Source organism: Pan troglodytes, chromosome 1, assembly GCF_028858775.2.
Source record: "Pan troglodytes isolate AG18354 chromosome 1, NHGRI_mPanTro3-v2.0_pri, whole genome shotgun sequence".
Taxonomy (NCBI): Eukaryota; Metazoa; Chordata; class Mammalia; order Primates; family Hominidae; genus Pan; species Pan troglodytes.
In genome coordinates, this window is record NC_072398.2 from 207,244,922 (window position 1) to 207,258,374 (window position 13,453).

The window sequence follows — 13,453 nt, forward strand, 5'->3', positions numbered from 1 at the left end:
TGGGTGTCAGAGCAAGACTGTCTCAAAAAAATAAAAACAAGAAAAATATTTTGATGTCCTATTTTAGTTACTTGTGCAATAAGCAAGCTTGGTTCTGTTTCAAAATAGCTCAGTGCCATGAATTATTCCTGCTTTTAGGTCACAGTTTCAGGTAAGGGACCTGGAATGTGGCAAACAGTAAATGTTTACTTGACTGATACGCTTGGTAGCCTTTCTTTGGAAAGACTGTCCTTTTGAAGGACCAACTCAGGCCTTACCCCGGAGATCAACTCATTTTGACTTTTTCCTGTTGCCTTCATTAATGATTTATTTGAGCACTGTGTGCTAAGCACATTATGTAGTTCATCTCAATTAATTGTCACATGAACTTTAAGAGCTAGGTACAGCCAGGTGTGGTGGCTCACACCTGTAACACTTTGGGAGGCCGAGGCGGGTAGATCACTTGAGGTCAGGAGTTTGAGACCAGCCTGGCCAGCATGGTGAAACCCCGTCTCTACTAAAAATACAAAAATTAGCCAGGCATCGTAGCGTGTGCCTGTAATCCCAGCTACTCTGGAGGCTGAGGCAGGAGAATCGCTTGAACCCAGGAGGCAGAGCTTGCAGTGAGCCGAGATTGTGCCACTGCACTCCAGCCTGAGCGACAGAGCGAGACTCCATCTCAAAAAAAAAAAAAAAAAAAGAGAGCTAGGTGCTATTACCTACTGTTATCTCCAATTTGAAGATGAGGAAAACTGAGTCTGAAAGAGGCACACTAACTTGCTGGAGACCAGGTAAAGTTAGGAGGTAACCAGGCTTTGAACACATCCTGTAGTGTTCTTGTAACACATCAGTAGTTTCCTGGTTAGGGTGGGGAGGTTGAGGCGGGAGGTGCACACAAAGTAAATATGCTGTATCAGTTAGCTTATGCTGTGTAACAAATTACCCTAAAACTTTGATAGCTTTAAACAACAAACATTGATTAATTCGCATGATCCTGTGGATTAGCTTTTCTGGGCCAGTTCAGCTTGGGCTGGAAAGTTTGGGATGGTCTCACTCTTGTCTGCTTGATGCTGGCTGTTAGCTGGGATGATGGGACCACGTGTCTCCAGCAGACAAGGCTAGCTAAATTACATGGTGATAATTGCAGAGTTCCCAGGAGCAAGAGAGGGCAAGACTCAATTGCACAAGCACCTTTTTTTTTTTTTTTTTTGAGATGGAGTCTTGCTCTGTCACCCAAGCTGGAGTGCAGTGGCACAATCTCCGCTCACTGCAACCTCCCCCTCCTGGGTTCAAGCGATTCTCCTGCCTCAGCCTTCCGAGTAGCTGGGATTACAGGCGCCTGCCACCACACCTGGCTAATTTTTGTATTTTTAGTAGAGATGGGGTTTCACCATGTTGGGCAGGCTGGTCTCAAACTTCTGACCTCAGATGATCTGCCCACCTTGGCCTCCCAAAGTGCTTGGATTACAGGCATGAGCCACTGCGCCCTGCCAGCACAAGCACTTTTTAAGCCTTACATCTATAATCTTTCTATAATGACCCATCAGCCAAATCCATATTCTAGAGTGGAGAGTTAGGCTGTAGACTTCACCTCCTGATTGGAAGAACTGCAAAATACTGTGGCTCCTCCCCTCCCAGTAGGTCTGTATTAGTTGTCTTTTGTTGTGTAACAAATTATTCCCAAACTTAATGGCTTAAAACTGTAGCAGGACAAGCTGCAGACAAAACCTGTCAGACACCAGGTTAAAGAAGGAAGAGACTTTATTCGGCCAGGAGCGTTGGCAGAGTTGCGTCTCAAGAACCAAGCTCTCCAAAGAAAAAGTTCCTGGCCCTTTTAAGGGATTATAACTCTAAGGGAGTCCACGTGAAAGGGTTGTGATAGATTGAGCAAGTGATCTATAGGTAACACATGTGGTTAGGGTGGGGGCGTTAATCTTTAACCTCAGGCCTGGTAAGTGGCATCAGTTGGTCTTGCCACTGACTTCATTCCTGTTGTTTTTCAGCTTTTACTTCTTCCTTCTCTTCAGAGACAGTAAGAGAAATGGCCTCTCTCCTCAAAACAACAATTAACATTTATCATCTCACAGTTTCTGTGAGTTAGGAATTTGAGAGCGTCCTAGCTGGGTGGTTCTGGCTTGGGTTCTCTCATGAGCCTGAAATCATATGAAGGCTTGGCCAGGGCTGGAGAAGCCCCGGCTGGCAAGTTTGTGCAGGCTTTTGGCAGGAGGCCCCAGTTCCTTAACACATGGACCTCTCAATAGTACTGTTTGAGTGTCCTCATGATACAGCAGCTGGTTTTCAGCAAAGCAAGTGATCTAAGGGCAAGCTAGAAACCACCAATGTCTTTTATGACCTAGCCACAGAAGTCCCATATTGTCAATTTTGCAACATCCCATGGTTTCACAGGTCAGCCATATTCAGTGTGTGCGGGAACTTCATAAGATGCAGATACCAGGAGGTAGAAATCATTAGAGGCCACCTTAGTGGCTGGCTACCATGCTGCCATACATGTTAAGTGGCACTGAAAATGGCTTTATTCTACTGTACTTAATTAGTAGTTTGGCTGTGGATAGAATTCTTTCATAATTGTGAAGAAATTGCTCTGGTTTTTTTCTGGCTTTGATAAATACAATGCTGTTCTGAATCCTGATTCTTTTTATGGGTTTGCCCCCCACCCCACCCCGTTTTCTGGAAGCTTTTAAGATCTTCTCTTGGTATTCTAGAATGTGATGATTTTTGTTGTGCTTTGGTCTCTTTTGTCATTCATTGTGCTGGATACCTGAGGGACCTTTTCAATTTAGAACCCCTAGAACAAAGTGTGAGCACACAGGTTAGGACCTCTGCACGCGTGGACACAAGGCTCTGCCAGGCACACAGATTTAGAGATATGGAGAGAATGGGGCAGGGCTAGGGTCCTGTTCTCTGCCTCCCGCCACCTTCTAGTACAGAACTCTGAGAGGCCCAAAAATGTGAATGTGGTCTTCCAGGTCATTGTGAAGGTTTATTTATTGACATAGCAGAATAGATTGTCTTTTATTTAATAGTTCATTAGGGTCATTTATAACTTTTTAAGTATGCATTCAGCTGTATTCTTGCCCCTGTCCTGCAAATATTAGGTTTGGCCTGCTAGGCAAATTGCTTAACCTCTCTAGGTCTCAGATTTTTTTCTTTTTTCTTTTTATTTATTTTTTTTTCTAGGCCTCAGATTTGTCTTACATAAAATGGGAATCATAAGAGTACCTATGTTGTGGAGTGCTATGACAGTAATGTGAAATAACACATGAAAGTGTTTGGTATAACATCTGGTCCACAGGGAAAGGCTATTGCTGTAGCCGCCCCCCTCCCCTGCCCCTGACTCGGTTTTGCTTTCTGTGGTTTCAGTTACATGTAGTCAACCACTGACCAAAAATATTAAATGGAAATTTTCAGAAATAAACCATCTGTAAGTTTTAAATTGCACGCTGTCCTGAGTAGCATGATGAAGTCTTGTGCTGTCCCGCTCTGTCCACCTGGGGAACCTGAATCGTCCCTTTGTCTAGTGCCTCCACGCTGTATACGCTCCCTGTTCGTTAGTCACTTACTAAGTAAGTGCCCTGTTCGTTATCGGATCGACTGCCGTGATATTGCAATGCTTGTGTTCAAGTCACCCTTATTTGACTTAATGCCCCAAAGTGCAAGAGTAGTGATGCTAGCAATTTGGATATGCCAAAGAGAAGCCATAAAGTTCTTTCTTTAAATGAAAAAGGTAAAAGTTATAATAAGGAAAGAAAAAATAAAGTGTGCTGAGGTCGCTAAGATCTGTAGTAAGAACGAATCTTCTATCTGTGAAATTATGAAGAAGGAAAAAGAAATACCTGCTAGTTTTGCTGCCACACATGAAACTGCAAAAGTTATGAGCACAGTGCCTGATAACTGTATTACATCATATTGCTATAATTGTTCCATCTTATTATTAGTTGTTTAATCTCATCGTGCCTAATTTATAAATTAAATGTAATCATAGGTATGTATGTATAGAAAAAAGCATAGTACTGTATATATAGCGTTCAGTACTATTCAGTCATCCCCTGAGGGTCTTGGAACATATCGCCCACAGATAAGGGGGTACTGCGGATAATCCCCAGTTTATGGTGGTTCGACTTATGACTTTGTGACTTTACAGTGGTGCAAAAGTGATAAGAATTCAGCATTCTCCTCGACAAGTGGACGAGCATCTACTGTGCTTTCACAGCGGCTATCACTATTGCCAGCAGCAAGACTGTCAGCTCGGCGCCCTCGTCTGGTTGGATGGGAAACTGCAGTTGCTAAGGGAGCTGGGTTTGTAAGGAGCCGGCCAGGGTTGCAGGGTGGCTTAGCTGTGATTTGGGAGTAATGCCTTGTGCCTCTGCTTACTGTCTCCTCTCTTGCACTCCTGTGTTGCAGGAATCTCTGAGGACAAATGGGAATTCTCACTGATTTCTAGGACTACCCTGGGGCAGGTAAGAAAAGCATCCAAGTTTTTTCCCATTGCTCCATTTATAAACTTTTTTTTTTTTTGGAGATAGGGTCTCACTCTGCCACCCAGGCTGGAGTGCAGTGGCACAGCCTTGGCTCACTGCAACTTCTGCCTCCTGGGCTCAACCAGTCCTCCCACTTCAGCCTCCTGAGTAGCTGGGACTACAGGTGCATGCCACCATGCCCAGGTAATTTTTGTATTTTTTGTAGAGATGGAGTTTCATCACATTGCCTAGGCTGGTCTCGAAATCCTGGACTCAAGTGATCTGCTGGCCTCAGCCTCCCTAACTGCTGGGACTAGAGGCCTGAGCGACCACCCCTGGCTGTAAACATTTTCTTAGCTCAAGGATTGCTGAATTTGTATCCATTTTCTTCTCTCCTATCTCAATTGAGTGGGTGAAATGATACTGTTAATTATTTTCTGTTACTTTTGAATGCTTCTTTGTGGCGAACTGAGGGCATAGTAATACTGTAGCAGCTAACAACCATATGGGTCCCGAGGGCTTTACTAATGTTATTTTTTAATCTTCCTAATTGCAGGTGTTTTATTATTAGCTTCATTTTATAGATGAGAAAACTGGGCACAGAGAGGCTGAGTTACTTGCTCAAGTTCATACAGGTGGTCAGTAGTAGAGCTAGGATTTGAACCCAGCAGTCAGCCTCGGGAGTTCATGTTATTTTTATTTATTTATTTTTTGAGACAAGGTCTTGCTCTGCCACGCAGACTGGAGTGCAGTGTCGTGATCTCAGCTCACTGCAGCCTTGACACCCCCAGGCTTAAGTGATCCTCCTGCCTCAGCCTCTTGAGTAGCTGGGACTACAGGCACACATCACCATGCCTGGCTAATTTTTGTATATTTTGTAGAGACGGAGTTTTGCCATGTTGCCGAGGCTGGTCTCAAACTCCTGGGATCAAAGGATGGGCCCCTGTTAGCCTCCCAAAATGCTGGGATTATAGGTGTGAGCTACCGAGTCTATGTTCTTTTTTTTTTTTTTTTTTTTTGAGGCAGAGTCTCGCTCTGTCCCCCAGGCTGGAGTGCAGTGGCGCGATCTCAGCTCACTGCAAGCTCCGCCTCCCGGGTTCACGCCATTCTCCTGCCTCAGCCTCCAGAGTAGCTGGGACTACAGGCACCCGCCACCACGCCCGGCTAATTTTTTGTATTTTTAGTAGAGACGGGGTTTCGCCGTGTCAGCCAGGATGGTCTCGATCTCCTGACCTCGTGATCTGCCCGCCTCAGGCTCCCAAAGTGCTAGGATTACAGGTGTGAGCCACCGTGCCTGGCCTGAGTCCATGTTCTTAACCACACTGAACCTCCTCCAAATATTATTTAATATTTATGATTTACGATGTGCCAGGCTGAGACCCCAGAGCTTAGGCTCTTCTCCACCATGCTGCACTTACCAGCTGTGTTACCTTGGACAAGTCATTTTCCTCAGAGCTTAGGTTATAACAACAACTGTTTACTAAATGCCCACTCCGTGATTGGCGCCTGGCCTAATCCATCATCATCATCATCATCCTGGCTAACATGTCCTGAGCTGTTTCTGTGTGCCAGGCACTGTTCTAAGCATTTTAACACTGCACTGTTCTAAGCATTTTAACACTGCAAGGTTGATTTATTTTCCCTTGTTTTTTTTTTGTTTTTTTTTTTTTGAGATGGAGCCTCGCTCTGTCACCCAGGCTGAGTGCAGTGGCACAATCTCAGCTCACTGCAACCTCCACCTCCTGGGTTCAAGTGATTCTTCTGCTTCAGCCTCCTGAGTACCTGGGACTACAGGCGCACACCACCATACCCAGCTAATTATTATTATTATTATTTTAATTAATTAATTTTTTTTTTTTTTGAGACAGAGTCTCACTCTGTCGCCCAGGCTAGAGTGCAGTGGCATGATCTCGGCTCACTGCAAGCTCCATCTCCTGGGTTCACGCCATTCTCCTGCCTCAGCCTCCCGAGTAGCTGGGACCACAGGTGCCCACCACCACGCCCAGCTAATTTTTTGTATTTTTATTAGAGACAGGGTTAGTAGAGATGGTCTTGATCTCCTGACCTCATGATCCGCCCACCTTGGCCTCCCAAAGTGCTGGGATTACAGGCGTGAGCCACAGCACCCAGCCTTTTTTTTTTTTTTTTTTTGTGAGATGGAGTCTCACTCTGTCACCTAGGCTGGAGTGCAGTGGCGTAATCTCGGCTCACTGCGACCTCCACCTTCCAGGTTCAAGCAATTCTCCTGCCTCATCCTCCTGAGTAACTGGGATTACAGGCTCACATCACCACGCCTGGCTAATTTTTGTATTTTTAATAAAGACAGGGTTACACCATGATGGTCAGGCTGGTCTCGAACTCCTGACCTCGTGACCCGCCTTCCTTGACCTCCCAAAGTGCTGGGATTACAAGCGTGGGCCACCACGTCTGGCCTAATTTTTGTATTTTTAGTAGAGACCGGGTTTCACCATATTGGCCAGGCTGGTCTCGAGCTCCTGACCTCGTGATCCGCCCGCCTGGGCCTCCCAAAGTGCTGGGATTACAGGTGTGAGCCACCACGCCCAGCCTATTTTCCTCATTTTTAGAGAAAGAAACTGAGAGATTAAGTGACATGCTCAAGTCCACATGGCTAGAAAGTGTGGGGTTTGAAGCCGAGTCTGACGTCTGACTCCACAGCCTGTGCCCTTAGCTGCCCTTCTCTGAGCCTTGTGGATTACCTAGATCCCAGGCTGTCATGATTACCTTTGGAGGTTTTTTTGTTTTTTTTGGTCAGCATACATTTTTCTCTGGATTTTTAGTTTTTTCCAATAAGTTTTGGGGGAACAGGTGGTGTTTGGTTACATGAATAAGTTCTTTAGTGGTGATCTCTGAGGTTTTGGTGCACCCAACCTTTGGAATCTTTAATGCTGTTAGCAAATATTCCCAATTCTCTGCATCCAGGAACATGGATGGATTGTGCTTCCTTGACCCCATGAATTAAGGTGCAGCCAATGCAATATGATGGCAATGATAGATGTCACTTCTAGACATAACTTAACAGTTATATCAATATTGTAATTAATATTATTTTTTATTATTATAATTAATGTTAATAATATATTAATATTCTCTACTTGCCTCGAAGATCTTACAAGCATGGGAATGGCACCTCCCTTAGCCTGGGCCCCTGAGTGAGGATGACATAAAGCAGATCCCTGTCAGACTCACAATGGACAGGCGGTGAGACCTCTGTTGTTGCAAGCCACTGAGATTTGGGGGTTGTTGCTGCAACAGAACCATGTCCAAGGCTTCTCAACCTTGGCTCTATTTACATTTTCGGCCAGATAATTCTTTTTTGGGGGAGGGGCGCTGTCTTGTGCATTGTAGCATGGATAGCAGCATCCGTGGCCTCTGCCCACTAGATGCCCATAGCTCCCCAACAACAGTGACAACCAAAATGTCTCCAGACGTTGCCAAGTGTCATACTGGGAACAAAGTCACCTCTAGTTGAGAACTACTGCTGAGCCTATTCCTTTTTCCTTTTTTTTTTTTTTTTTTTTTTGAGACAGGGTCTCACTTTGTCACCCAGGCTGGAGCTTTGTCACTTAGTGCAAACTTTGCTTCCCAGGTTCAAGAGATTTTCCCACCTCAGCCTCCCAAGTAGCTGGGACTGCAGGCATACGCCACCACACCTGGCTAATTTTTGTATATTTTGGTAGAGACGGGGTTTCACCATGTTGGCAGGCTGGTCTCAAACTCCTGACCTCAAGTGATCCACCTGCCTCAGCCTCCAAAGTTCTGGGATTACAGGCATGAGCCACTGCACCTGGCCGGCCATTTTCTTTAAATCCAGAAGAGGTGGCAACACTGGGCCCTGTCTTCAACCCGGAAGCAATAAAGTGGAGCTGTGTGAATAGCTCCATTTTCTTTCTGTTCCCATCACAGCCTGCGTCACATACCAAACCCCTGGTATTTGAGTTTGTGGCCGTAAGAAGAAATTAGGTGGTCTTCCTTTTTAGTGGTTGTTAGAAGCTGCAGTTTAAGGGACCCGAAAAAATTAGAATGGGGCCCCAAAACAGAAAAGTCAAACTAACTCTGAGGAAGCAGGCACTAAGATTTCATTTATCAGGAAGGACTTGTTGACCTCAAAATAGTTCTTAGCTTGTGACCCTAAAGTTTGAATTCCCATCAGTAAAAAACAAAACCTTTTTCTTTCATTCCACATTTAGAGGGAAAGAAGGAGGGACACTAAAATGTGGCTCCCCTTCTGTCATTGAATCCTTATAAGAATTCCTGCGGAGTGTCATAATTCCCATTTTACCAATGAGGAAACTGAGGCTCAGAGAGGTGTGGGAGTGGTGGAGGCAGGATTTGAACCTGGGTCTCATCCCAAAGGTCATGCATGCTTTTTCCACTACACTAGGCATTCCCAAACCAGGCCGCTCATCGAGTTCATTGGGGGAAGCCTACAAAAGCGTACCTGTTTCCAGATCCTACCTTTGACCTATTCAACCATATTTCTTCAGTAGGGCCCAGAAACCTGTACTTTAAAGAATTATTTGTGGCCGGGCGCCGTGGCTCACGCCTGTAATCCCAGCACTCTTGGAGGCCGAGGTGGGTGGATCACGAGTTCAGGAGATCAAGACCATCCTGGCTAACACGGTGAAACCCCGTCTCTACTAAAAATACAAAAAATTAGCCGAGCGTGGTGGCGGGAGCCTGTAGTCCCAGCTACTTGGGAGGCTGAGGCAGGAGAATGGCGTGAACCCGGGAGGCGGAGCTTGCAGTGAGCGGAGATCGCGCCACTGCACTCCAGCCCTGGTGACAGAGTGAGACTCCGTCTAAAAAAAAAAAAAAAAAAAAAAAGCCATGCGCGGTGGCTCACGCCTGTAATCCCAGCACTTTGGGAGGCCGAGGCGGGCAGATCACGAGGTCAAGAGATCGAGACCATCCTGGCCAACATGGTAAAACCCCGTGTCTACCAAAAATACAGAAATTAGCTGGGCATGGTGGCGCACACTCGTAGTCCCAGCTTCTCGGGAGCCTGAGGCAGGAGAATTGCTTGAATCCGGGAAGCGGAGGTTGCAGTGAGCCAAGATTGCGCCACTGCACTCCAGCCTGCCAATAGAGCAAGACTTTGTCTCAAAAAAAAAAAAAAAAAAAAAGGAATTATTCGTGCAGTTATTTGATAACTGTCTCCCTACTAGATGAAAGCTTCATAAGGGCAAGGGCCATGTCTCTCTTTTTTTTTTTTTTTTTTTTGAGACGGAGTTTCGCTCTTGTTGTCCAGACTGGAGTGCAATGGCACAATTTCGGCTCACCGCAACCTCCACCTCCTGGGTTCAAGCGATTCTCCTGCCTCAGCCTCCCAAGTAGCTGGGATTACAGGCATGCACCACCACGCCCAGCTAATTTTGTATTTTTAGTAAAGACGAAGTTTCTCCATGTGGGTCAGGCTGGTCTCGAACTCCTGGCCTCAGGTGATTCATCTGCCTTGACCTCCCAAAGTGCTGGGATTACAGGCATGAGCCACCATGCCTGGCCTTTTTTTTTTTTTTTCTTTTTTCTTTTTTGAGACAGGGTCTTGCTCTTTCACCCGGGCTGGTGCACAGTGGGATGATCTTGGCTCACTGCAGCCTCAACCTCCCCGAGTTCAAGCAGTCCTCCCATCTCAGCCTCCTGAGTAGCTAGAACTACAGGTTCATGCCACCATGCCCAACTAATATTTTATTTTATGTTGTTTTGTTTTGTTTTTATTTTGAATGGCATGATCTTGGCTCACTGCAACCTCCACCTCCCAGGTTCAAGGTATTCTCCTGCTTCAGCCTCCCGAGTAGCTGGGATTATAGGCATGTGCCACCACGCCCGGCTAATTTTGTATTTTTAGTAGAGATGGGGTTTCTCCATGTTGGTCAGGCTGGTCTTGATCTCCTGACCTCAGGTGATCTGCCCGCCTCAGCCTCCCAAAGTGCTGGGATTACAGGCATGAGCCACCGTGCCTGGCCTAATATTTTATATTTTTAGAGACAAGACCTCACTATGTTGCCCAGGCTAGTTTCAACCTCCTGGACTCAAGTAATCTCTCACCTTGGCCCCCCAAAGTGCTGGGATTACAGCTGTGAGCCACTGTCCCCAGCCTGCCATGTCTGACTTAGTCAGTGACAGAGTGGGAAGCAATGCAAGTATTTGCTTACTACTTAATCAACAAGCTTCCTAGTCCTGACCTAGGGACCTGCTGTGAAGAGCTATTCCACTGTGGCAAATTCTCTGGAGCAGTTCTCAAACTTCAGTGTACATTTTAAGAATTGCTTAGTGTCGGCCGGGCGTGGTGGCTCATGACTGTAATCCCAGCACTTTGGGAGGCAGAGGCGGGTGGATCATTTGAGGTCAGGAGTTCAAGACTAGCCTGGCCAACATGGTGAAACCCCGTCTCTACTAAAAATACAAAAATTAGCCGGGTTGTAGTGATGCATGCCTATAATCCCAGCTACTTGGGAGACTGAGGCAGGAGAATCGCTTGAGCCTGGGAGGCGGAGGTTGCAGTGAGCTGAGATCACGCCACTGCACTCCAGTCTGGGGAACAGAGCAAGACTCCATCCCAAAAAAAAAAAAAAAAAAAATTGCTTAGTGTCAGGCCAGGCACAATGGCTCATGCCTGTAATCCCAGCACTTTGGGAGGTCGAGGCAGGTGGATCTCACCTGATCTCACCTGAGGTCAGGAGTTCAAGACCAGCCTAGCCAACATGGTGAAACCCATCTCTACTAAAAATACAAAAGTTGGTGGTGCACGCCTGTAGTCCCAGCTACTAGGGAGGCTGAAGCAGGAGAATCACATGAACCCGGGAGGCAGAGGTTGCAGTGAGCCGAGAGTGATCAAGCTACTGCATTCCAGCCTGGGTGACAGAGTGAGACTTCACCTCAAAAAAAAAAAAAAAAAAAAAAAAAAATCGCTTAGTGTCTCAGTCATTTCAGGCTACTGTAACAACTTACCATAGACTGACTGGCTTAGGCAACAAACATTTACTTCTCACAGTTCCAGAGGCTGGAAGTCCAAGATCAAGGCGCTGGCCAATTCTGTGTCTGGTGAGGGCCCTCTTCTTGGTTTGCAAACTGCCGTCCTCTCATTTCCTCACATGGTGGAGAACAAGGAGCAAGAGCAACTCTCATTTCTCTTATGAGGGAGAATCCTATTCATGAAGCCTCTACCCACGTGACCTAATTACCTCCAAAGGCCTATCTAATACTGTCACACTGGGTCTTAGGATTTCAGCATAGGAATTTTGGGGGGACACAAACATTTAGTCCATAACACTTGAGTTGCGTCTTTTTAAATGCATATTCTGAGGCCCCAACCCAAGACTCTGTGCTTGAGAAACAGATACAGTGATATAAAATTTTGATGGCTGGAACTTTCCTTAGTCTTTGAAAAGAGTTGAGACAATAGACATCATAGAAAGTTCAGGGGGCTGGGCGAGGTGCCTCATGCCTGTAATCCCTGGCATTTTGGAGGCCAAGGTAGAGTGATTGAGCTCAAGAGTTCAAGACCAGCCTGGGCAACACGGCAAAACTCCATCTCTTCCAAAAAAATACCAAAAAATTATCTGGGAGTGGTGGTGCACATCTGTAGTCACAGCTACTTGGGAGGCTGAGGTGGGAGGAATACTTGAGCCTGGGAGGTTGAGGCTGCAGTGAGCCAAGATCCCACCGCTGCACTCCAGCCTGGGTGACAGAGTGAAACTGTCTCAAAAAGAGAGAAAGAAGTTCAGGGGCCTCTGAAGACAAACTGTTTCACCATTTAGCAAATAACCAGAAAGAGATGAAAGTGGATGAGAAACCCTGTGATGGGGGCATCTGTCAAGTTGATAAGCCAGGTAGGATTCTGCTGGGCATCAGTTACATGAAGCAGACAAAAGATATCATTCTTAGAAATGACTGTTGAACTTGAGGATAAAGAATTTTTAGGCTGGGCACGGTGGCTCACACCTGTAATCCCAGCACTTTGGGAGGCCAAAGTGGGCAGATGGCTTGAGGTTGGGAGTTGGAGACCAGCCTGGCCAACGTGGTGAAACCCTGTCTCTACTAAAAATATAAAAATTAGCTGGGCATGGTGGCACGTCTGTAATCCCAGCTACTCGCGAGGCTGAGGCTGCAGTGAGCCGAGATCGTGCAACTGCACACCAGCCTGGGCAACAGAGCGAGACTCCATCACAAAAAAAGAATTAAAAAAAAAAAAAACAACAAAAAAAACAAAAAACAGAAACGACTCTGGCCTTGGCTCAGGCATCTTTTGTTTTGGAGGTCGGCTTTGCTTCAGAGGCCAAATTGGGTATGCATGTCAGTGTATGAGATGGTAAATGTGACTGAGAGCATGTGTTTTGGAGTCAGGCCAATACATAGCACCACTGCTCACTGATTCTGTGAACTTAGGCAAGTTCTTCATCTCTCTGTGCTTCGGTTTTTCTCATTTTCATTAAAACAATTTTTAAAAATTTATTTCTACAGACACTATGGTGACTGAAGTTCTCATTTTTATTTTTTAATCCCCTGGATTTACCAGCATTAAGTTGTCATTTTTAAAATGGGGCCATGACTGTTTACCTCACAGGATCATTGTGATAACAGAGGCAGTGTACAGAAGAAGGAATGGTGGCACCTAGTAGGTGCATAATCAATAAAGTCAGTTACTCCTCCCTAACTGTTAAGTGTCAGAGTCTATTACTCCATATCCTAAGGTCTAATACAGGTCCTGGCTCAGCAAATGTTTAATTAATCGATAAAGGACAGATTTGTATGTTTGATGGAAGGTCCAATCCACTTGCTGTATGCAGGGTTGAAGCCAAATCCACGGCTCCATTAGCAAGTGCTAAAGCTCCTGCAGGTCAGCCAGAGCCACCACAGCAGGTTCTCATTAAGTCTTTGCTGGCACGACTTTCCTGCATTCATGTTCCTTCTGTACTCATTAGAACGCCCGTGTAAGCTGAGACCTACTGGTCCCTCACAGCCCATGGAAACTGAAA

At 45.9% G+C, this 13,453-nt stretch overlaps 1 long non-coding RNA gene across 1 annotated transcript; it reads left to right on the top strand.

Annotated features, from left to right (window-relative positions):
• Positions 1-4,217: 4,217 nt before the first annotated feature.
• On the top strand, positions 4,218-13,024 carry LOC107975294 (uncharacterized). The gene is made up of 3 exons (XR_001718719.3): positions 4,218-4,296; positions 4,402-4,457; positions 12,939-13,024. It is a non-coding gene; the product is annotated as an uncharacterized LOC107975294 (long non-coding RNA).
• The last annotated feature ends 429 nt before the right edge of the window (positions 13,025-13,453 follow it).